The following is a 26344-nucleotide window of genomic DNA, read 5'->3' as shown; positions in this document are numbered from 1 at the left end:
AAGTAGGAAAGCAATTGCTAAATATTCATTTAAACCATACTATTCTTGCCTTATGTTTGAAGAGTAAATGTTTTTAATGGATTGACAAAAGAAATCAAGCATGTTTCTCTTCTTGTATGATCAATACCGTTAATACTCTTATCAATGATTGATACTCTACTCACAAATTAACTGCTTCTGAAGAGGCATAATTATGTGACACTGCTGAAAGGGAAACATTGGAAAAAGTGGAAAGTTTCTTTGCTATGAAGGTAGCTGGAGAACCACATTGTGTTATTTACTGCAATACATTAACTGTCATTAATTTTTTTATTTTTTCTTGCTTCTCAGGCAGCATAACTATGTAACTGCTAATCAGTCAAAGGTTCATACTATGTGGCCTTATAACAGGTCCCCTAGAGTTGGGACTTTTTCCAAGATGAAAAAGATTTGGGTAGGGCTAAGCAGACATAAGAGTCAGCCTATGTAGATATAACTTCTGGTACTGGTGCGTAATATATTGCAAAATATTTCTAATGCCCTCCTAATACTGTACTATTGCTGTGTCTTCACAGATACTATCGGATTAGTGTCATAATGAGAATGTATGTTTTATTTCTAATTAATATCCTGAGCTATTTTCATTTAGCTGCATTTCATTAGCTGATTTTTATATTGGATAATAATAATCTGCAAAGTCTTCTAAAATGCTTGTCATTTTCACATGTACCTCGTTTTCAAAATGAAGAGGACAGAGATCACAAATCCATGCCTCAGGGATCATCAAAGCTTTAGTACAACCCTCCAGCTGTATCCATCTATCTATCTAGTCTTCATATGTCTGCTTTGATATACTAGAAATCCATAGCGCTAGTCCCCTTCCCCCCCCTAAAAAAGCATTGGTATTAGATTTTAAAAATCTATTAATTCCTCTTAAATTGTCAGATAAACGGATCCTACCTAGGAGTCAGGGATTGGAGATTTGGAGTCCTATATACATGTCCAAGAAGTTCCATTCCTGGCAGTGCTACAGATGATGCGGGATGGCTCTTAGTTTGTTTCGACAGTGCCAGCCACAAAGCATCCCTGATTTATGAATGGGACCCATAGGAACTACAGTAATACAAATAATAAGTGAGACAAATTCTGCCCCCTTATATTGGATTCAGTGGGGTCGGACAGAAGGAGTTGCTGGCACTGTTTTCTGGTGTTTCACCAGGAAGTTCTAGCTGAGGGAGCTGGGGTTGGCAGGGACTTGTGAAGGAGGATGGATGGAGGCACAATGATCCTGAGGGCTCCAGAAAAGGATTTAATGAATCCCAGAGAGAAAATGAAAACTAATCACGACAATAAAGACAATTGTACTAAACAACAGGCTAATCATTTAAACCAATATTTGCAAGACAAAATAGATACTGACATCTGTTATTAGCAGAAGGAGACTGTATATCTCAGGCAACAGGCAAAAAGTACATGTCGCTTTTCCATCCGAGTCATTGGTTTACAATTGGCCCAGGTTAGTAATGCCCCAAAGTTATCATCATCTGAGCAATACTATTCAGTAATCGGTTGTGAAATTAGTTTGTGGTCTCTATCAGTCCTCTTGGTCATGTCCACATCATCACAATGGGCACCCCGCTGGCACACTTAGTAGACGCACTTGACTGCGGGTGGGTAATGTACTGTGTTCACCCCTGACGTTTAGCACTCCAAGACAGGCATGCTGCCAGACTCCTTTAGGGACATACGTACCAGTTCTTTGGAGAGAGAACTTTAATTTTCACAGCTGTCAAAGCCAGCTACAGGGTAGTTTTTGTATCATGCATTTCTGATCACTAGGCATTGGAAAGCGATACCACCAAAATATTATCCAATGGCAACAATTTTCAACTATCACCATCCTAATTCAAACAAAGGACAGAGAATTAACATCCACTTACCTATACTTTTTCTTTAATTTATTTCAGTTTAGGACAGACTTATTTAACATTCTCTGACCCTTAAAGAGCATTTTCTAAAACAGAACATTAGCTTGCATCCCCAAACAAATGCTGGCTTTCAGCAGCCTCTTGTGTATTCTAATATAATAGCAGGAAGAACAACCTGGAATTAGACTGATTCAATTTTCCAGCTCCAATCTGATCACAGCCCTCATTATCACCAATGTAAATAGCATGTTACATGAGCCACAGAATTTTATGACAGCATCCATTGTCTAGATGGGGCAGAATAATACAGTCCCAAGGCAGCTGGAAAGTAGAGACTTACAGCCAGAAATTCTAGCTGTTGTGTGGGTGGTAAGAAAGGAGCTGCCCTTTATAGAATTAAAACTTGAGGTTGAATCTACAATAGACTTTTCAGCCATAGCTAAGAGTAGATTTAAATTGTTGGTTGCCCCAACCTTTTTAGAGATTTACGCTGTTGAGTGGCTAAAGGAATGGAAGGTGAAGGGGTCATAGTGCCTTTGCCTGAAAGAAAAGAAAGGTGTCTGAGCTAGAGAAAACATACAGGAAAACTACAGAGGGTTTTTCTTTAAAATGTATAGTTTGCAATAGATGAATTTACTTCATCTAAATTATCCTTAATAAGAAACTAACATGTTAGGTTACAAGTATAACAAATTATCCATAAATTCAAGGGAGAGTAGAATTTCAGATGGATAGGGGATGTCTCTTTGCAACCCTATCCAACACTGGGGAGAGAGCCAAAGGATGGCTCTCTCTATATATTTCAGTCAATTTAATCAACCCTGATTACCTGATGGAATGCTCTGTAGCACTGCCATAGTCTTAGGGTTGCATGAAACTCTTCCAGGCATCTTCTGAGATGCTTCTGAAATTGATCAGAGCTGTGCTTGTTTCAGACAAAGGAGGGTTCCATCCTCACACTATTCATTATATGCACCATGATGTGGGGACATTAAGCAAATAGAATTGAATCATTGGGATCTGTCCTTAGTTCGCTAGCTCAGCAGCTAGAGAAAAGAAGGTGAAAGAAAAAATGCCAACTTGCCTATCAACTACAAGAAGGGGTAGGAAGCGAAGGGGCAGGAGGAAGAGAGAAAAAACGAGGCAATATTGGATGGATAGCACAAAATAATCATGATGTGGTGTTCAAATATTTGCAATGTTTACATCATGGTGTTACATCAGCATCTGACAAAGTCATACTGAGTATCACAAAGCAATGCCACAGCATCACTTCATGATTAATTCATGGCTCTCTGTGATTCCATTCATTGATGAAGTGTCTGTAGAGCTCTGTAAGGCTGATTGCCACTGTCCAAATCTTCACTCAGCAATGAGACAAAAATGAAAACTCCTGGAAATGTAGAAATATGGGCATATCATTTTAAAAGCGTATAGTGCCATACCTGCTATTTTGGGCTTTGAAAACAATGGAAATTCCTAAATGTTAGAAGAGGCTCTCTCATAGGCAATGTCTATACTACAGGCTTCTTGTGCAAGAAGACTTTTGTGGAAGAGATCTTCTGCAAAAACTTCTTGCACAAGAGACCATCCAGACTGCATGGACGCTCTCTCGAAAGGAAACTCTGATTGCTATTTTCAGAATGGCCAGCAGGGCACCTGGGTTTTTTTCAGTTGCCTCTTTTTGTGCAAAAAACCCCTGTTCCCCATCCACACACACCTTTTTGCACAAGAGCTCTTGAGCAAAAGGGAGTTATTCCTCATAGAAAGAGGAATAAGTACACTGGAAACCCCCCTCTGTTCTTTCATTTTACTTATGCAAAAATGTAGTTGAGGTGTATATGCTCTGCAAGTTTTTGTAAAACTAGCTGTTTTTGCATAAAAACTCTGTAGTGTAGACCTATCCATAGTATTTTCAGCATGGACAAAACCCAAGATATTTTGCAAACCCCACTCCACAACTTTATATCTAATCCATTTCCATGGGCTACGTCTACACTGGCATGATTTTCCAGAAATGCTTAAAACAGAACAGTTTTCCGTTATGAGTATTTCCGGAAAAAGCGCATCTACATTGGAAGGATGCTTTTCCGGAAAAGCACTTTTTCTGGAAAAGCGTCCGTGCCAATGTAGACGCGTTTTTCCGCAAAAAAGCCCCGATAGTCATTTTCGCGATTGGGGCTTTTTTGCGGAAAAGAAATCTGTGCTGTCTACACTGGCCCTTTTCCAGAACAGTTTTCCGGAAAAGGACTTTTGCCCGAAGAGGAGCAGCATAGATTTTCCGGAAAAGCACTGATGATTTTACAGTAGATAGTCAGTGCTTTTCCGGAAATTCAAGGGGCCAGTGTAGACAGCTGGCAAGTTATTCCATAAAAGCGGCTGACTTTCTGGAATAAGTGGCCAGCGTAGACACAGCCATGGTGTTTAACCACTTTTGGGATATCTAATATCCTACAAACCAAAAGGCTTGACTAATTTTTTGGATGCTCATCCTATTGGAACTGATGCCAAACCTCTGGAGATTTATCACTAACTAGAACTGGGTAAACTTAAATAATTGACTTTTTGGTTTCAGCTGTCAAAAAGGGGAATTAAAAACAATAATTTGGGGTTGAACAGAATATTTTGTTTGTCTTGTAACTAAATATTTTGTTTCAATTCCTGGTGTATTGTACGCTTTTGTTTTGATTTTTACTGTGAAATGCAACATTGTTTCAAAATGAAAATTTGACTTTTTGGAATTCTGCCTAATTTTTTCACCTGAAAACGATTTGCCAAAATTTAACCTAAATTCATGAACAGTGTCAGTCAATTTGAAACTGCATTTTTCAACCCAAAAAACTATTCACCAAAACATTTAATCTAGATCCACTTATTACTGTACTAAAGAAGTTCCTGGTCCCAAATAATAGGGTTGAAATAGATGGTCTTAGCGGTATCCTAATTCATTCAAATAGCCATGTAACTATATATGTATTACCAACAGCATGTTTTTTCTATATATTTCTCATCTGAATGCAACATCATTATTTTGCCCTAAGTATTTCCCTGTATGGAGCAGTTAGTCATTTCAATATAGCAGGTTACATTTTCTTGAATTCATAAACTATAAACTGTATTAAATAAACTGCAAACTGACTGATGATGAGTGCTACACTCATAGGCTAATTTCTCTTCTAAACTGTGGTATGAAATTCTAGCTAATGGGTTGATGACAAGACTAAACAGGGATAATAGCAGACTTAATAAAGAAAGACAAATGGGATTCATTAAAAACTGGCACTCAGCAGAGAATCTTTGGAGAGTTCTCACCTCAATCTACATGACCCCATCAAAATTAGAAGTCTTATGCTGTTTTCATCAGTGGATGTTGAGCCAGTGCAGTTGAAATCCACAGGTGAGATATTAAATACATTTGACTTTGGGCTGAAGATTCTCTGTTTCTAAGACATGTTCTCTTTTCCAAGCTATTCATAACGTTACAGACATATCCCGCGATAGTTATTATTTTTCCAATTTATGTTTTTTTGTATTTCAACCTCTTATGTGTAGCATAAGAAACAATTCTCAAATTAAAGGCGCGGGTTAATATCACTCAGTAAAGTCTTTGTACCTTATATGTGGAACGTGTAATGCACTACTGAGGCCCAAAGCTGGGGAAAAGAATGACTATGAGGGTGTGTCTAGACTACAGGGTTTTGTCGACAAAAGTGGACTTTTGTCGACAAAACTATACCTACACTACCGCTGAGTTCTGTCGACATAACGTTGAGAGAACTTAGCAGTTTTGTCGACGCTGGTAAACCTCATTTTACGAGGCATAATGCCTTCTGTCGACAGAGTTCTGTCGACAGTAGGTGTTATTGCATGTAAACTGTCCTTTGCGTCTACACTACCATGTCGACAAAGTAGTTTGCTTTGTCGACAGAACTGAATGTAGTCTAGACGCTCTTTGTCGATAGAAGCTTTGTCGACAGTATCTGTCGACAAAACTTCTGTCGACGGAAGCCTGTAGTCTAGATATACCCTGAGAGAGAGGCAAGAATTCTAACAGACTCCTAGGATTCTGTGGTTTGAACTAAAATCCAGCCAGCTTTTATATCTATAATACAACAAGTTAATAACATATATCAAACACCTTCAAAATTTGGATGTTAATCCATAGTTAGCGCTGAATTCTCTGCCCCCCCTTTAACAATAATGCAAGAAACTTAAAACAATGTATGTAGATAGATCTTTCCTCTAATTGCTTTCTATTTTCTTGTTAAAAGGTAAGATATTGCCAGTTTGATCAGGCATTTTCCTAGCCCTTGTAACAGAATAGATCTCAAAGCCGTAATATTTGATCTAGAGGTGAAATGCTAAAATCATTGGCTAACTGCTCCCCTACAACAGAGAAGCTCCTATGTTCTGGTGGGCCATACTCTTAGATTGCACTTTTGGTCTACGCACTGGGAAAATCAGTATACTGTTTCTGTTCTAATCTCTCTCTCCTTTTGTATTGGTCAGTTTCAGGATGCTGTTTCTAGACCTGATATCCATGACAGAAACCACTACCTTAATGGTTATTCTAAGGGCTAAATCTGGGACCTACCACTAACGCCCATCGGAATGACTACCATTGTTTTCAGTGGATTCCACATCAGGACCTAAAAACTATTAATTATCTTTTGGTAGCTTTCTCATATTGTAGGAACTCCTCATTCATCTGACACTGTAGCCTTTGTTCAGAAAAGAATTTCCCATCTTTTCATTTCTCCCCTAATAGGGAGCCTAACATTCGGAATGTATTTGCTCGCATCTGGTTAACTAACACTATGTCCTCCTGTAGCTTATGTACTGCCACCATTATAGCCAATCAGTGGGAAGTCGCATTGTTTTCTCATTATGTTTTTCAATCTTTGTTCTGAGGAGGACACATTTTGTTTTAAAATAATCAAATATGTTTCAGCTGGCTGCACCCTCTTCAGCATGTGTCTGTACATAGTGCCTAAATTTGCGAAAGCAGTTAGAGCATAATCTGATTCCTAATTAATGTCCTTTAATAATTCTGACCTTTAAAGCTTGTCTTCCAGCATTGCTATTATAGAGGCCTGCTGTGTGTTTGCTTCCATCCAATAGGGGTTCTCTCTCCAGGGACTCTTCTGCTATCACAGGACCATAAGCATTGTTCTTTGGTTTGGAAATAGTCCTGGCTGCATTTTAGAGTTGTTCTCAGGCATTTTTGGTAACTTGGTTTCAAATCTTGGCCATCATAGTTTGCTCTGGCAGGAAATACGGATGGTGATGAGCAGTTTGTTAATGGGAATGACCACAAAAGCTTTCAGAACGCTGCAAGGTTAGCCCCTGTGTATCCATTTGGCTCCTCTGCAAACCCCTTGCGTATAGTGTGAAGCCTTTTCCTTCAAAGGGTATGTCTACACTGCAGCTGGGAATCTGCCTCCCAGTATGGCTAGAGAGACTCAAACAAGCAGACTCTAGTGAATGCATGAGAAACAGCAGTGTGGATGTTGCACCTTGTAAGAGGTCAGGTGGACTTGAGAGCCCAAGCTGCAACAGCCAAACTGATGTTTTTAGTGTGCTAACTCAAGCCCTGCGTTCATGAATATTTACCGGAACTAGGAGGCTCCTGCTGCAGCACAGATGTACCCCAAGTCACTGGCTCACCACTGGCCCAGGTTTATAGTGAATGAGAGGAATTCCCATGGGAAAGATGCTGGGAAGTGTGTATAAAATGAGTTATTGATCTGTTCCATTTGGCAAAGTCCACACCAAACCCCCACCAACCATAGATGATCTCAATCAGTATCTTTGTTGATAGTTTCTGCGGAGAGGAATACGATCATAGATATGCAGGACTGAGAGGGATTTAGAGAGGTTATCTAGTCCAGTCTGCTGCATTCAAGGCAGGCCTACATAATAAGTAGACCATCCTTGACAGTTCAAACCTGTTCTTAAAAGCCTCCAGTGTGTGGAGTCCAAGGCTATGTCTATACTGCACTCTAAACTCAAAATAAGATATGCAAATTGCGCTATGCAAATTGCGTACTTATTTCAAGTTTATTTCAAAATAGGCTATTTCAAAATTTGGTATAGATAGCACCAAATTTTGAAATAAAGTGCTATTTTGAGTCATTCCTGAACTTTCATGGAATAAGGGATACCGGGATGCCGAAATAGCACATCTGTTATTTTGAAAAACATTGCAAAATAACGGGTATCCCGAAATAACACTGCAATGTAGACATACCCCAAAGGACCATCTCAGCCCTAAAGAGAATCTTTCCACATCAAGCTTGAAGCATTAAGATGCTGACCATACACAGTTGTTCCTCTTTTTAAGTCTTGGGTCACCAGAGCTGTTAAGTCATCACCTTTCACAAACACAACAAATGCAACAACACTTAGGTGAAGTTTGTCAGTTGTGCTTAAAACTTGAAGTTGGGTCCACTGAAACACCCACTATAAAAGCAAATATTCTGTATTTTTATCCTCCATCAGTCTTCAGGATGCCCAATAATATCCTTGACTGGATCAATATAGAAGCACTAACACAGAAAGTGTTATAAAGGAATAAAAATAGGCATGAAGGCTAACAATGCTCTGATCCTACACTGGAGAAAAGATAACATGTTCTCAAGCTAGTGTAACTCCCCAACACTTTAAGAACAGGAAATAGGATAGTAGTTGATCCTATTTTGTTCTTACTTGTAGAGCTCTGCAAATCCGTGGATATCCACTTTATATCTACAGCAGGTATCCACATTCGTGGATATGGATATCCACAGCTCATTTTTGCAGATATGGATGTGGATGCAGATACAAATTTTGCATACAGAACTCTGCAAATTTGCAGAAGTCTGCTTTATATCCACATCCAGCTTATTTTTGCAGATATGGATGTGCATACAGCTACAAATTTTGCATCCATGTAGGGGTCTACTTATATGGCCCTCATTACTGTAATATCTGAGCATGTTGAAATTATTAATGGATTTATCCTCACTTCTGTTTCACAGATGGGGAAACTAATGTGGAAAAAACCAGTTACTTACCAAGACTGCTAAGGGAATATAGGTCAGAAATAGGATTGGAATAAAGGAATCTCTAATTCTCAATCCTGGCTTTGTCCATACAGCTTCTCATGCTATCAAATTGCCCTACTTTGTGGCAGACACCACAAAGGGTATGTCTAGACTATATGGCTCCGTCGACGGAGCCATGTAGTCTAGACGTACCCAGAGAGTGCTCAGCAAAACAACTGACTACCACTGACGGCTTTATGGCTATCATATGCTTCTTCCCTGCAGGCTTCCTGTGGCAATCAGGCAGCATTGCACTTCACAGTCACAAACAAATTTGATGGAAATGTAGCCGTGTTAGTCTGGTGTAGCTGAAACAAAATACAGGACTATGTAGCACTTTAAAGACTAACAAGATGGTTTAGTAGATGATGAGCTTTCGTGGGCCAGACCCACTTCCTCAGATCAAATAGTGGAAGAAAATTGTCACAACCATATATACCAAAGGATACCATTAAAAAAAAATGAACACATATGAAAAGGACACATCAAATTTCAGAACAGAAGGAATATAATTCTGCTCATCCAGAAATATAATTTATGCTAGATGTGCCAAAAGTGTCCGTCTGCTATGTACATTGGACAAACATCTCAGACACTTCACCAAAGAATCAATGCCCACAAAACAGATATTAGACAGAATCACAAAGAAAATACAGTTTCTTGCCATTTCAACCAGAAAGGGCATTATCTCAATGAACTGATTACCTGCATCCTGCTTCGAAGACCTTTTAACACCAGACTTGAAAGAGAGTCCTCTGAACTGTCATTCATGCTTAAATTTGACACTTTACGCTTAGGTCTTAACAAGGATGCTAATTATCTTACCTATTACAAAGATAGCTTTCCCAATTATCACATCCAATATCATTAGCTCACAGACATTTACCTCCGCTCTTCATCCCCCTTCTGTTCTGAAATTTGATTTGTCCTTTTCATATGTGTTAAATTTTTTGTAATTGTATCCTTTGGTATATATAGTTGTGACAATTTTTTTCCACTATTTGATCTGAGGAAGTGGGTCTGGCCCATGAAAGCTCATCACCTAATAAACCATCTTGTTAGTCTTCAAAGTGCTACATAGCCCTGTTTTTTGGTTCAAACAAATTTGGGGTCCTCTCAAAAAAAGGAGACCTCTGGCTTCAGTTTTCTCACAGCCCAAGGGCTAGACTTGGAGGCTGCTAGGGGGACTGAAAATAACTCTTTGTCTTAAGGAAAAGAACAGCAACAAACCTTCAGCCCCAGTGATTAATTTGCATTGATGTATATTAATTCATGGGAAGTGACTGTCTAACAAGGCGTACTGCAGAAAGGGGGCTAGGGATCATAGCATATCAGAAGCTGAATATGAATCAACAGTGTGACAGTGTTGCAAAGAAAACAAACATCATTCTAGGACGCATTAACAGGAGTGTTGTGAGCAAGATGTGAGAAGTGATTCTTCCACTCTACTCTGCACTGAGTAGGCCTCAACTGGAGTATTGTGTCGAATTCTGGACACCACATTTCAGAAAAGATGTGGAGAAATTGGAGACGCTCCAGAGAAGAGCAACAAAAGTGATTAAAAGTCTAGGTAACATGACCTATGAGGGAAGACTAAAAGAACTGGGTTTATTTAGTTTGGAAAAGAGAAGACTGAGAAGGGCATAATAGCAATTTTCAAGTACCTGAAAGGGTGTTACAAGGAGAAGGGAGACAAATTTTTCTGCTTGACCTCTGAGGATAGAATAAGAAGCAATGGGCTTAATTTGCAGCAAGGGAGGTTTAGGTTGGACATTAGGAAAAAACTTCCAAAGTGTCAGGGTGGTTAAGCACTGGAAGAAATTGCCTGGGGAGGTTGTGGAATCTCCATCACTGGAAATATTTTAAGAGCAGGTTAGATAAACATCTATCAGGGATGATCTAGATGGTGCTTGATCCCTTCCAGTTCTAGAATTCCATGATTCTATGTTGTTAAGATGATGCAAACCAAGTTTTTATCCCTCTCTTTTCTATAACAATGAAAGCTGAGAATAACCTTTACCTTATGGTCCCTCCAAAAGTGGGCTGTAGGGGCTTGATAGGCTCAAAAATCCTGCTTTTATTAATATAAGTTTAGTGGTTTCCTGTTATGCACATTGATGAACAATATGGGCCCTCAATGATTTTGCTTGTCATGGCACCAAAGTTTCAGGTATCATCTGAGACATTGTATTAATAACTATCACAGTGCTACATCTGTACAATACAGTGACAAACAGAATAAAACCAGCTCTGAGTCCAGAAATCCATATTAACATAAAAACTGAAAGGAGTTATGGCTAAAAAGAGAAACATCCCAATACATGGCTTTTAGCCACTGGAAATGACAGAAAAGGTGTACAAGACAGACACTCTGTGTGCAGGTTTTACCAAAGCTGATGTAAGAATCAACATATTATAAAAGCTTAAAGACCAGATAATTATCTCACTTCACTCCCAAAGTGTCTCCATGTCTTCATCACTGACAGTGGGCCCAGAGATCTAAAAACAATGTGAGGGAGAGAATGAACACATTTGCATGCATAGCACATTGCTTGAACTAGCTTAAACAGTATATGATTTTCTTAAGAAGCAACACTTTACTAACTTCCTCTGTTAGAGATGCAAAACATCTGCACCAATTAAAGTCACTAAATGAAAAGCAGTAGCATGCACATAGGAAAAAAATCTAGTCAAACACAAATTGAGATAGGAAATGCCAGATTGAGAGAGACTCCCCTTGCATGATTCAAGACCATATACACATACACCGGGGCTTGCACAACAAGAAAAGCAAATGGTTGCTGTAATAGCTAACCATTGTGCATGTCTGGAGGTTTACTGGGCACACGAGTCAAGTTTAGCAACCATGAAAGAAGCCAAATCAGACAACAGAACAAAAAGTAAACCAAAAACCAAGCAAAACCAGGCCTATCACTGCAGATAAGATGGTAAAAAATATGTATTTCTGCCCTGAGATTAATGAATGTTTTATAACAGGTGCTGTTTGACAATGAAAAAAACATGTCATACAAAAGACTCATGGTATTGTTGCACGTTAGGCTAATTTCCTTCTAGTTTCCATGTAAACAATATAGTGTGGTGCCCTTGTGAGAGTGGGGAGGAGCAGAAACTATTATGAAGGGACATTGCACTGTACATTCATTGTGTGTGATGCTAATTAGTGGGGATTAACCTGTGTGTGCTCAGCACCAAAGACGTTCTTTTCCATGTATCAGACAAGGGAAGGGGTTTGCATCCCTGTGGTGTAAATCTGGGAGTCCATTCAAAGCCTCAGGCTGCATCATTATGTAATGCTATGAAATTTTGGAGACTGGAAGAGAAGTCTTGGATGTGTGGGCCTGTCCTGATTACTTGGTACCTGCTGCAGTTTCTCCAGCCTATTTTTGGAATGCAGCTGGGAACGTTCATAAGCAAAAACCAACCAACCAACCAACCAGCCAGCCAACCAACCAAACATGGACCATGATTGTTCTTTGCAGTAAAGGGAGAAACTCTTCCTTACTGCTCTAACAAGTACTGAAATAGAGCCACATCCAGCAATCACCAGCACATGTGAGCAGCCCATTGAGTTCAGTGGGACTATTCATGTGAGAAGCTACATGCAGAACTTGTTCAAATAAAGGCCCATAGTTTCTGGTTCTGTCCATGATGTTAGGTGTGTAGAATTCATTCAGAATAAAAGGCTACACTGCAGTGAAAAAAATCCAATCTGGGCATACGTCTTTTAGCTTCTCTGATCTGCCCTGATTCTCTGGCTTGGTAATCTAGTGCCTACACATTAGGGAATGACTGGGAATTTACTGGTGTTTTACCATGCCACTGGTTAGGGAAAGAAAGAATTTATTTTGAGAGTAAGGGAGCACAATACAGAATAACTGATATGATATTCTCAAAGCCTGAGGAGCTAATTTTTGTTTGTATCCATGTAATATTACGAAGCAACTGACCAAACACAATTTAACTTCCTCCATTATTGTATTGCACCTTTATAGGGCAAATGGGCATTCCCCTTTGCCCAAAATGTCTTATTGCAGATTTCATTGGATCAGATATTCCTCGATAGGTATTATTGCATCCTTCAAATAATGATGACTGGCATCAGGGACTCACATGTTTCTTCTTATGACTCAGTTCTAGTATTTTCTTAGTTTTTCCTGCCCTCAAATCTTTCACTCTCAAATCATGTACTGATTTAAACTGAGCCCACCTTAGGATGTCTTAAAGAGTTCAGGGAGGGTTATTTCGAAAGGAACAGGATCCTGCCTGTTAGGTGGGTTTGTTCAAGCTCTCACAGCTCAGCTTCTTATACTTGCAGAAGCATAGCACACACTGTGCAGCTCTAACACTGCTGACTGCTGCTGAAATTTGGCAGTGCCCCCAATATATAAAAGCTTTGATTACTGTCTCTGACAGCCACTGGGTGATTTCTTTTGGGGGTGGGGAGAGAGAAAGAGAAGATGTAAGCTGTCCTTTGACATTTTATGTATGAGCCCCACTGTGTTAACCTTTAGAGATAATTTTCTCTGCAGGTGTTGGATATTTCTAGCAAGCATTTTAACAGTGAAGTATCAGTTAGTGTTCCTAATAAAAGTAATTGGTTTCAAAAGTTGGGGTGAAGAGAGAACCCCAGGAAAACCAAGACAAATTCAAATCAGGATTTTAGATGCAAAATAAAGCACATTATTCTTGCAGCAATCCTATTATTGTGGAGGAATTTTCTAGCATATTTTAGAGTACTTCTGCCTGTCCTGATTTTATGTACTGCTAAGTATTCAAGATGCCCTTTTGGCAGCATTTGTAATAGTATTTTCCATTCAAAAACTATTTTCTAGGTTTGTAATTTAGCCACTTCCATACAGTCTATCAGACAGTACAAAGTAAATATTGTTTTTCAGGGCTTTATGTTTTAATTTATTTGGACTACCATTCATTTGATTCTTTCTGTAAATTATAGCTTGCAAAGAAATGATGAAATTGACCAATTTTCGTGCTTATTTTCTTTCCTTTTTAGAATTCTGCAATTTGAAATGGCCGCCTCAAGCCATTCCTGCATCCTGGGCAGCAGGTGCACGATGCATGTGCGACTCCATCCCTGGGCGCACACACAGTGCATGTGCGGCCCAGCCCCACGGCGCGCTGTACACCTTACAGCTGCAATCGGGTGCACGGTGCCTGATGGCAGCTCTAAGGGGCGCTGCGTACCCAGCTGCATGGCACCCCTTACAGCTGCCATCAGGTACCCCCCATAGGTTGGTGTCCCGGGCAGCTGCCCGACTAGTCGCCGCCCTTAATCCGGCCCTACTAGATAGGGCCCTAATAGAGCTATTACAGGATAAACTTACGTCCTGACATTCATAGGACTGTCCAGCTTTAAAATGAAAAACTCCCTTGTCCAGTTAGCAGGGCCAGTTTTATGCTAGGGCAGTCCTACAGTGTAGCATTCTTCCCTCTTACTACATAGGAGCTGAGTGAGGATCCCAGGAAGTAGGCTGCAGGCCTCTCAGATGGTCTGGCAACATGGAACTGGACTAGTCAGGGCAAGCTTTAAAAGACTGAGGATTTTCCATTATTTTGTCTCTTTTTGTATTCTACACAAGGGCATTTATTGTGTTTTCAAAGCGCCTGAAGACTTGATCTAGTTCCTTTTAAAATCAATGGGAGTTAATTGGTTTTAACAGGAGTTGCACTTGGTTCTAAATACAGATTTAAATAGAAGTGATACGTTAGGGGCACTTAGGCTATGTCTACACTACCAGGGTATTTCAAAATCAGTTATTTTGAAATAACTCCTGAAATAACTATTTCAAAATAAGCTTAATCCTCTTCACAAGCAGAAGTTATTTCAAAATGACAAGCCCATTATTTTGAAACTAGCCAATTTGCCTGTCATAAGATGGGATTTTCAGGTCTCTCCTCCATGTTGGTCTTCTCTCCTGAGCCTCTGGTCTCTCGCTTTCTCCTCCTACTGCCTCCCCTTCTCCCTCTCTCAGCTCTCCTCCACCTCCTGCCTCTCTCTCTGTCTCTCTCTTTCTCTTCTCCTCCCCCTCCTGCCTCTCACTCGGGCGACCGTAGAGCCCAAATGGCTGTTTGGGGTCCGTACTCCCTGTGCTGCATGGGGAGCCTGGAGCCCAAATGGTTGCTTGTGCCACTTGCTCCCCTGCAGCGGCCCGGCTGAGCGTCGCATAAGTCAGCCGAGCGCCATGGTGGGAGGCGAAGAGGGGCGGGGTGGTGATGTTCACAGCTAGGAGGCGGGGGCCTAGAGCTGCTGTCACGCCGCAAGTCACCGCCCCACCCCCCTTCGCCTCCCGCCATGGCGCTTGGCTGATTTCTGCGCCACTTAGCCAGGCCGCCTCAGGGGAGCAAGCAGCCATTTGGGCTCCCCCGCGGCGGTCCAGCTGAGCAGCGCAGAAGTCAGCTGAGTGCCATGGTGTGAGGCAAAGGGGGTGGGGCGGTGACGTACACGGCCAGGCCCCACCCCTGGCCGTGTACATCACCACCCCGCCCCCTTCCCCTCCTGCCGTGGAGCTTGGCTGACTTCTGCATCGCTCAGGTGGGCTGCCACAGGGGAGCAAGCGGCACAAGCGGTTATTTGGGCCCCGCACTCCTCATCCAGCATGGACTGCCCAGAGGGAACAGCCAGCGTTTCAGGCAACAGTGCTGCCCAGAGGGAACAGCCAGCATTTCAGCATTACAGAGTCACAGACGTTAGGCTACTATATATATGATAACAGGCTTGGTAGTGTGGACACACACCTTCATATTTCAAAATAACTCTCCAGTGTAGACATGCTCTTTGACAGCAATAATGTACGTAGCATGCCTAGTCTTAACTACACCTTTCTGATCTAGATACCTAACTTCTACAACCACCTTCTGGAGCAGGACAATGTACCAAATGAATGTGACCAGAAAGTCAGACAGACCACATTTTATGAAAGAATACAGCCAAAATGAACACTTACTTTGCCAAACACGCACACATACTCACATGTCCTTCAAAATGAGTTAAGTATACCTCAACACCACCGGCTGTCATGGAATAGGATTTTCCCCTAGAACGTACTCACTCTGCTTTGTTAAAGGGCCCTGGGAAAAAAATCACGATCCTTGGCCATGTGAATATTTACCAAGTAGTGAGTCATCAATAGTGATTTCCTAGGATAAATTTGTTTCGGTGATCATTATCTCATGCTCATTATTTTGTCAGAAAAAGCACCGACTACAGGACAAATGGGTAAATATTCTTCTGGCTATAAAACTGGATGCCAAGTTTTTATTTTATTTATTCAGTGTAGAGAACAAATTTTTAAAATGTTGGTATTTTTCCCTCTAGGAGGATTGGTAATATTTGTTATTCTATATACATTCTGGATATAACATGTAAAATATTTTCTTTAGTCTGACCAATATTTCTGTGTCCTATCTTTGTCCCCATACTAATTGACTGTTTGCTCCAAACCCTTTCTTTCCTTTCTCATAGCCTCTTCACCTCAGTCTCACTCCACAGATTCCCCTCACACGTTTTCTCTTCATATCTGCTTTGTCCTCCTCAACATTCACCATTTTGTCCTTTTGTTTAGTTTCCCCCTTCCTGTTTAACCCTCTTCCCAAAATTATAGAAGTAACATGTTTGCTCCCATCACATTGATTGCTCAGCTTCTATGGTTATGTCTAGACTGCTTTGCTTTTTTGGATTACCAGAAGTATTCCTCTGAGGAACGCATCCGCTTTTTCAAAAAATTTTTTCGAAAGAATGAACGTGCTCTATTGCCATCCTTGTAAACCTTGTTCTACGAGGAATAAGGGATGGCTCAAAAGAGCACTTTTTTCACAATTTGGCACCATGTAAAAGCGCCAAATTTCAAAAGAGCCTCTTTCTAAAGTAAATTGAAAAATGACATGCCAATTGTGTATCTTTTTCCAATTTAACAGTGCAGTCTAGATGTAGCCTATGGCATATCCCTTTCCCCTGCCATGTGTTTGTTTTATCTATTTAGAATGTATGCCCTTCAGGAAAGGGAGTGTCTCCTCGTCTATGTCTTACACAGTGCCCCACATAATGGGATTATGATCCTGGCTGGGCAAGGAACTACTGTAATATACATGATTAATATATTCCAGACATTTTAACAAGTCCTGCAGGTATATTTGTTTTCTGGCATCTTGGAAATCTGACAATCACTTTAAGAGTTTGGTGCTCCTGCAGTGCCACTGTACCATGTTTTATTTTGTTTTACAATGGATCCATTTCACACTCTGATGCAGCTGGCTGAACCTACTGTACTTCATTTTTCTTAATTAGTTTTTGCTCATTATTTCCTGAGCACCTCTGAAAGCCTGAGCGGTACAACATTACAGTATACAGCATGTCCTGACAATGGTGTTCCAGTGTTGTCAGCCTAAAAGCTGTATGCAGTACAAAGCCAACCAAATAGGGGAACTCCAAACTAATCAGCAAAGAAGGATGCCTAGCTTAGCTGCTGTTACTAAAAGAGCTGCTACTTCTGCTAACATGGCCCCTGAAGATGAAGTGATGCCCTGGACCCTTACAAACTGAAGAGACTTTTTATAATAAGGAAAGAGAAGTGCAGTCAAGGAGCTCACTAAGCCAGATGGTCACTGGCACAAGGGGGAGAAAAGACTAGCTATAACTCAGCCACTAGAGTTATGAGACAGAGGCCTCTTTCCTCAGTCCTTTTGAGGGCACCTGCTCCCTTTCTTTGCTCTGAGTGCACCTTTTTGGTTTGTCTCTCCCCCCAAACCTCCCTCCATTTTGAATATACCAGAGTATATTTTTGATAGGTGAGAATTGCCTGATAGTTATCTCTGACTCTGGGGCCTGCAGATGCTGATGGTTGCAATATATAATTCCCGAAACCCATGGAACTGTAGGAATTTATAGGAGCAGATTGAGGGGGCAGTTTTTCTGTAGGTTATTTATATTATTGTAAGCTTCTTAAGAGGAAAGCTTTAACAGACCGCAGATAACAAGAAAATAGGTTTTAAAACGTCTAGTAGCTCTTATTTTTGTAACTTGTTCTTGAACCAAAAATGGGAGCCTGGGGAAAGTCCCTGACAGGTACTTCTAGGAGGGTGAGAGGTCAGTGAATTACTCTCCAGTATCACATGAAACAGGGGAAAAGAGCTGGCAGAATGTCTTCAGTTTGTTTTGTCAAATACTGCAATAACAGACCGAAAAACCTAGGGGGAAAAACCAAGGAAATTTGGCAACAAGGAAACTGAACTGTATAAAGGTGCACAGAACATTGTAGCATTCTCTATATTTTAAAAATATATTGACATTTTCTATATATTTTATCTTACTGGGCACTTTAGAACATGCTGTACATAGGAAACTAATTACCATGAGCCTTATACTATTCTTCTGATCATTTTATGGCTGATAAAAGTTAAGGAATCCAGATACAGATTAGAACTTCCCAGACCATCAGCATTGCTAATAAGCCATCATGCAGAGGGAGACAGGTAAGGACATGGAAAAGAATGGACAGTCTTAAGTGCTGTCAAGTAACGGAAATATGACTAGAAAGAAGTCAAATCCCTGTGTAAAGTCTGTAAACCTCTCGCTATTGTAATGGAGGGGGAAGGCATCACAGAGAATTTTAACATGAGGATGTTGAAGAACAAAAGGTTCCTTTTAAAATGATACAACAAGTAAAGGAAATTAAATCTCCCTTTAAAGTGTCCAACTAAATCACATGTATAGTTTTATTGGCATGGAGGAGTCACACCGAGGTTATTGCTGGGGGGTGTGGAGACATGGTTAAACGCAATTAGGCCCAGCAACACTAAAACTGAATTGTGCATTAACCATCTTGGGGGCAATTGTGTCATTATTTGTTTCCCAGTACATTTGTAAACAGGTCTCAGGTGTGTGACTGGGAACATACCATGTAAAAGAAGTTACACTCAAACTAAAGCTCTCTGCTCTCATCAGGAGACTACTCAGCAGAGAGCCCAGGCCAACAGAAGAGTTCTCGCCAGTGAAGGTGCAAAAAACATCACCATAGGGTATGTTGTATGGAAAAGAGCAGGGGACAGCCTTATGATCTGGGGAGACTGGGGACAGAGAGAGGAAATCAAGCTGTGAGCTGAAAACCTCTTTTCATAGAAATGTAGGGATGGGAGGCACTTAGAGAGCTCATCAAGCCCAGCCCCTTGCATGTCTGACAAGTGATCGTCCAATCTGTTCTTAAAATCCTTCAGTGATGGCAATCCTACAATCTCCCTTGGAAACCTGTCCCAGAGCTAAACTATCTTCACATTAAAAAGTTTTCTCCCCCCGAATATCTACCATAAATCTCCCTCGGTGCAGTTTAAGCCCATTATGTCTTGTCCTATCTTCAGTGAAGATGGACAACAATTGATCACCATCTTCTTTATAACAGCCCTTAACATATCTTAAACCACCTTGAATCTTCTTTTGTCAAGACTCAATACTCCCAGTTTAGTTACATCTTTCCTCATAGGTCACATTTTCTAAACCCTCCATAATATTTGTTGTTCTTCTCCGTTTTCTCTCAGGTTTGACCACATCTTTCCTAAAGTGTGGATCCAGACTTAGACACAGTACTGCAGCTGAGGCCAAGTATTCATCATTGCCAAATAGAGTGGGACAGTTACTTCCCATGTCTTACATACAAAACTCCTGTTAATATACCCGAGAAGATTAGTCTTTTTTGCAATTGTATCATCATATTATTGATTTGTATTCAATCTGTGATCCCCTGTAAACCTTTGATCAGCAGTACTATTATCTAGCCAACTATTTAAATACTTTGTAGTTGGGCATTTATATTTCCTTCCTACACATAGTGCTTTGCACTTGTCTTTATTGAATTTAACCTTGTTGATTTCAGACCAATTCTCCAATATATCAAGGTAATTTTGAATGTTAATCTTGTCCTCCAAAGTGATCTCAATGTCTCCCAGATTGGTGTCTGTAAATTGTATAAGCATATTCTTCCCTCCATTATCCAAGTAATAAATGAAAATATTGAATAGTACCACACCCAGTACCAACCCTTTTTGGACCCCACTTGATAAGCTCCCTCCTCCCCAATTTGATAGCAAACCATTGGTAACTGCACTTTAAATACAACAAGCAATTTGGGGGCACCTTAAAGATGAACAGATGTGCAAGTACAGACTACCCCACTGAGACTTTTAATACAGCCTTTCAACAAGTTGCACATCCACCTTATAGCAAGGTAATCTTTACCACAGTCCCCTAATTTATCTACTGCCAATGGAGGAAGGGACCTGGGCAGCAAGGTACCCGAGATTCTAGTGCTATTACTGGATAAAGGGAGATTACGTGGAAAAACTCAGTGTTGCCTCCCCATTTCTGCTGGAGGGTGTGTTTTAAGCCAGCTGGTGAGTTGCCCTCCTGTCTGGTATGTCTCTATTGGGAGATCAGGCACAGGGTTCCTAGAGCGGGAAACAGGGGTCGTCTGGCCAGTGTGTTGCATGCACATGAAGTTCTCCTGCACAACACAGAGCTCAAATCAAGCAGCTGCTTCGTTCATGGTTAAACCTGATCATAAGAGAGAAAAGCCTTATCATTATTCAGACTGACACACAGCATTCTTGGAAATACAGCAACCAGAGTGAATAACTCCAGGCTTTTACATTACGCACTGTGAGGCTCTACATTTCCCACATGTCAGAAATTAGGTACAGTGCAGTGAGCTCAGTAACAACAATATAGTCTATTCAGCAGCATAGCACAGTCAATGCAGTGGAATCCATGTTATCACAGTAGCCTCACTCCCTTGGTTTGTGAGGTTAGATAATGAAAGCAAATTAATATTAGCTAGTCAAAGTCTTAGTTATACTTGTAGTGCAGAACGACAGGTATTACACAACTTTCAGTGTAGCCTGCTTGATCAAGGTGACAAGGGAGAGCTCTTGGTGCTGTAACACAAAGTGAGGAAAGATACATACTAAAGGGAAAGTCCTTCAGACCCTATATGAGGTGAAACAAAATACAGGACTATGTAGCACTTTAAAGACTAACAAGATGGTTTATTAGATGATGAGCTTTCGTGGGCCAGACCCACTTCCTCAGATCAAATAGTGGAAGAAAATAGTCACAACCATATATACCAAAGGATACAATTAAAAAAAGTGAACACATAGGAAAAGGACAAATCAAATTTCAGAACAGAAGGGGGATGCAGGAGGCGGGGAAAGGAAGGTAAATGCCTGTGAGTTAATGATATTAGAGGTGGGGAAGGGTAGATGTCTGTGAGTTAATGGTATTAGAGGTGATAATTGGGGAAGCTATCTTTGTAATGGGTAAGGTAGTTGGGGTCTTTGTTCAGCCCCCTGCGGAGAGTGTCGAATTTTAGCATGAATGCCAGTTCAGAGGATTCCCTTTCAAGTGCAGATTTGAAAGTCTTCTGAAGTAGGATGCATGTGATTAGGTCATTGAGACAATGTCCTTTCTGGTTGAAATGGCAAGAAACTGTTTTTTCTTTGTGATCCTGTCTAATATCTGTTTTGTGGGCATTGATCCTTTGGCGAAGTGTCTGAGATGTTTGTCCAATGTACATAGCAGACGGACACTTTCAGCACATGATAGCATAGATTATATTTCTGGATGCGCAGGAATATGTATTCTTGATCTTATAACTCAGTTGGTTAGGCCCAATAATGGTGTCAGCAGAGTGAATATGTGGACAAAGCTGGCAACGGGGTTTGTTGCAAGGGAAAGTACCAGGGTTGGTATTAGTGTGGTATGTCCTGTGGTTGTTGGTAAGAATCATCTTGAGGTTAGGTGGTTGTCTATAGGGGTGTGTCTAGACTACAGAGTTTTGTCGACAAAAGTGGACTTTTGTCGACAAAACTATACCTGCGTCCACACTACCGCTGAGTTCTGTCGACATAACAGAACTCAGCAGTTTTGTCGACGTATGTAAACCTCATTTTACGAGGAATAACACCTTCTGTCGACAGAGTTTCTGTCGACAGAAGGTGTTATTGAATGGAAACTGTCCTTTGCGTCCAGACTACCATGTCGACAAAAGCAGCTTGCTTTGTCGACAGAACTCAATGTAGTCTGGATGTGCTTTTTCGACAGAAGTTTTATCGACAGTATCTGTCGACAAAACTTCTGTCGACAGAAGCCTGTAGTCTAGACGTACTCTAGGAGACTATGGGTCTGTCTCCCAGAGCTTCTTGGAGCTTAGTGTCCTGTTCCAGTATAGGCTGTAATTTATTGATAACGTGTTGGACAGGTTTAAGTTGGGAGCTGTAGGTGATAAGTGGTGTTCTATTGTTGGTTTTCTTGGGTCCACCTCTAATATCATTAACTCACAGGCATTTACCTTTCTTTCCCCCTCCCCCCCGCATCCCCCTTCTGTTCTGAAATGTGATTTGTCCTTTTCATATGTGTTCACTTTTTTAAATTGTATCCTTTGGTATATATGGTTGTGACTATTTTCTTCCACTATTTGATCTGAGGAAGTGGGTCTGGCCCACGAAAGCTCATCATCTAATAAACCATCTTGTTAGTCTTTAAAGTGCTACATTGTCCTGCATTTTGCTTCAGCTACCCCAGACTAACATGGCTACCTTTCAATCACTATATCAGGTAGATGTAAAAGCCTTAAACTGTGATAAGAGGAGTCTCTTGTGGCCCATTGTATTAAGCTATAGAGGGGAAGAAAACCAAGAAACTAAGGGAAAACAGAACTGTTAACTAACCAGAAAGTAAGAGGCACACAAAACATGGATGATAGCCTGCAAAGAGCCAGGCAGAGCATCAGGTTGCATAAGGGGAGGCATGAAAAATTCAGTGAAAAGACAGAGCTTACGACATTCCCTTTCAGGTCCATTATATTGCCGCTTTGAGTGAGAGCATTGGAAGCTGAGCATTTAAAGTGTTAAGGCACCTTTTCTAGTACGCAGAAAATCCCCCAGGGAAAGGGAAAGACAAAGCCTATTTGATCCTGCCATGTTAGAGCCCAGAAAAATAGGCTTAGGTCACAGAAAGAGAATTTAAGGATGGGGTTGTAGTCCCAGCAGGATATCAGCTGCACATTGATTTAGCTGATAGGAAATGGCAGGGTGAAATGCAAGCAGCAGTGTGTTAGCAGTTCATACTACAAGTTTTGATCTCTATAGAAACAAGTAAGTAAACTTCAAAGAGTCATTGATCCTTGTCTTACTGTCATCCATTCACTTCACCTCCATATATCAGTCTGTTAGATTACTTGAAAAGAGGAGAGGGTCCCTTTTCTTCAGAGTGATTGCACAAAACTGGATCACTGTTTCTACTCAGGCAAGATGTGAATCTGATTACACCCTAGAAAGAATGTGGGTCTCAGGCTTTACTCGGGATCATTATTTAAATGATGGACTATTTGATTAGCCAATAGGCAAACATTTGGGTTGGTACCATTGACCTGACTTTTAGTTGAAATTTTGCCCCTGCATATAAATACACATGGTTTCCTGTTGATTTCAATGGTAGCCTCACATACCTATCTCCAAGTAGGCTCAGGTTTTTTCATTTTATACAGGCAACTAAACTTTCTTGCTCTCATTTAGTTTCTCCCAAGCATTAACATATACAAAGCAATGAAGATGTACATTAAAAGAAGAAACAAGCTAAGTTAGTCATGTTAGCCACAGGTTACAATGACTCACAAATTGAGCGTGAGCCGACAAGGTGATGTAATTGAAAATGCTAACTTCATTCTGTGATGTATTTACAAAAGTGTCATAATTGCACAGGGGAAGTAATTATACCACTCTACTTGGCATTGGTGAGGCCTCAGATTGTGTAGTATGCCCAATCCTGGGAGCCACACTTAAAAAAAGATGTGGATAAATTAGAGAGACTCCAGAGGAGAGCAACAAAAATGATAAAAGGTTTAGAAAACCTGACCAATGAGGAGAGATTACAAAAGCGGGGGAGGTTTAGTCTTAAGAAAAGATAACTGAGGGGGAGACCTGATAACAGTCTTCAGATATGTTAGGGGCTGTTATAAAGAGAACAGTGATCAATTGCCCTTTATTCCAGTGAAGGTAAGACAATAAGTAGTTAATCTGCAGTTGTGGAGATTTTGGTTAGATAAACTTTCAAATTATAAGGATAGTTAAGTACTGGAATATGTTGCCAAGGGAAGCTGTGGAATCCCCATCACTGGAGGTTTTTGAGAACAGGTTAGACAGACACCTGTCAGGGATGGCCTAGGTATACTTGGTCCTGCCACAATGTAGGTGCTGGAACTAGCTGATCTTTCAAGTTCCCTTCCAGCCCTACATTTCTATGTGATGGTTATATTATTCTGGATGGCTATGAGAGTGAAAACATTATACTGGTAGTGTAATGACTTAAGCACTATGAGTAATCATGCTTCGTCATGCTCTGTATAGAGGCTAAAACAGAAAATAGAAAGGGATCCCTCCCTTTTGAACAGAGGACAGCAAATAGGGCAAGAGAACACATGCTGCCTTTTAACAGTTTTTGTTGTGCTGGATTTTTGCAGATGGGCTTGTGGTACCTATTTATTAAAATAAAAGGAGTGGAAACAGAGAATATTATTTTTATATAACTGCATTATCACTGTTCTGGCCACAATATAGAGCTGAGGAGAGAAGTTGGAGTGACACTGACACTGAAATAAAATGAATTGAAATTGCTACTGACAATAAAATAGGAAGTAGTGACAGACAATAAAGCCTTGTCCCTGAAATTTTTATAGCCTCTCTTGTGCTGGAGGGAACAGTGATTTTAAGACAGTTATGGATCTTTAAAAAAACCCAATAATGCTGAAGTCAGCCATTGGTTGTACAGAAGGGTTATTATTATTTGGTTTTAACAGCACACAAAGCCTTTATGACTTGTAAGTGCATTGGTAAAGGAAAGCTATTGTCCTTGCTGCCCTGAAATTTTAGAATGGAATTGAGAGCCCACAGACAAGGGGGAAAGCTAATGTTAGTGCGACACCATGTAAAGATGCTGCAGCAAAAGGGGTGAAGCTTAATAGATACATTAATGGAGACAAAATCTGCGAGCTTCTGAAATTAGCCAAGAATTATGCACTTTGTCCTGAAATCTTATCTAACTGGATTAAATGTGTCCTTTTCCTTGCAAGTGACTAATGCACAGCAGTTATCAAGTCTAAAAAGCAAGCATAATAATAAAAAGACTGATTTTTACCTCCACACTACAGGCCTCAGCATAGTCACTTCTCACTCCCTTAAACCTCACTGCAGGCAGGGAACCTATGTCAATTGACTGATCAAGGCCTCTGTGAACTACACACTAAAATGCTTCTTTTTCTTATCTAGAGAACAAAATGGAAACTATGGTAACAGAGACAGATCTAGTAAAGTCCATCAAAGGACTGAGAAGATAACTCAGTCTCCATACCCATTCAGTCCTTGACCTCTCTGCGAAGACTGCCAACAAGGGGGACAGTTGTGGTGATGGTATTTATGAGCTAGACATAGGGAATTGGATGGAGGGTGCAAACTCATTTTACATAGCCATAGGCCACAAAACAATTGGTAGCAGCTTTCACCTGTGCTGCACTTGAACCTGTGCTCTGGATACATAAATCCCTCTATTTCTGTATGTATAACTCCCACTTAGGGAAGAAATAGATCACTCGATAGAATCACTCTTTTGGTTGGCAATTTTAGCTGAAACTCATGTGTCCTCTTTAATCTGTGTTTTAAATCTAAAACATGTCCTGGAGCTGTCTCACTGGAATACCTTATAGGTTCATGTAAAGTACATTTAAAATACACAGAGTATTTGTAGCAGGGAGTTAGCTGCTTTGAGAGATAAACATTTACAGTTTTGTGCTTCCCCTTTGGTTTGGAACCACAGGTAGAAACTCAGACTGTGTGTAAGAGACTTATCTCACGAGTGATTATATTTTCTTGAAGAAAATATGGAAATTTTATATTTTTTTAAAATAACGGCAATATACTCTGATATAGATTTAAAATGTAAAGCGTATTTTTGTAGACTGTGTCTTTTTTCCAGCACACTAGAATTCCTTTCACAGCAACAAGAATAATGCCTAAAATACACTGTGGATTTTAAATGATCAAATAAAGTAGAGTATATTTCACAATTATCTTTTCCATTCCTTACAGAAACCAAATGCTTTGCTTTGGGGAAGGAGCTTCAGGGTCAGAGGGAGAGAGAGAGAGAGACTTATTTCATTGTTTGAGCAAACAATGGCTTTTTTTTTTTTCAAAGGCCTGGATAAATTACATCCTTGGTTTAGAAAGAGATGGAGAGCATTGCAACATCAGAAATAACTGAATCGCCATTGCTATAGG

The 26344-nt window shown here is 40.4% G+C and overlaps 1 long non-coding RNA gene across 2 annotated transcripts in view; it reads right to left on the bottom strand.

Moving 5' to 3' along the window:
- Positions 1-1084: 1084 nt before the first annotated feature.
- The window catches only part of LOC142830668 (uncharacterized), a 44345-nt gene continuing 19085 nt past the window's right edge, over positions 1085-26344 (bottom strand). The window contains exons 2-4 of one of the 2 annotated variants that reach the window (XR_012906111.1): positions 11440-11491; positions 6963-7171; positions 1085-1880 (exon numbers count right to left, since the gene is read on the bottom strand). This is a non-coding gene — a long non-coding RNA (uncharacterized LOC142830668). The other variant, XR_012906112.1, reaches the window with a different exon arrangement.

The sequence above is a fragment of the Pelodiscus sinensis genome, chromosome 9, assembly GCF_049634645.1.
Source record: "Pelodiscus sinensis isolate JC-2024 chromosome 9, ASM4963464v1, whole genome shotgun sequence".
Taxonomy (NCBI): Eukaryota; Metazoa; Chordata; order Testudines; family Trionychidae; genus Pelodiscus; species Pelodiscus sinensis.
The sequence above is the reverse complement of the archived record's forward strand: the minus strand, read 5'-3'. Positions and strand labels throughout refer to the sequence as shown.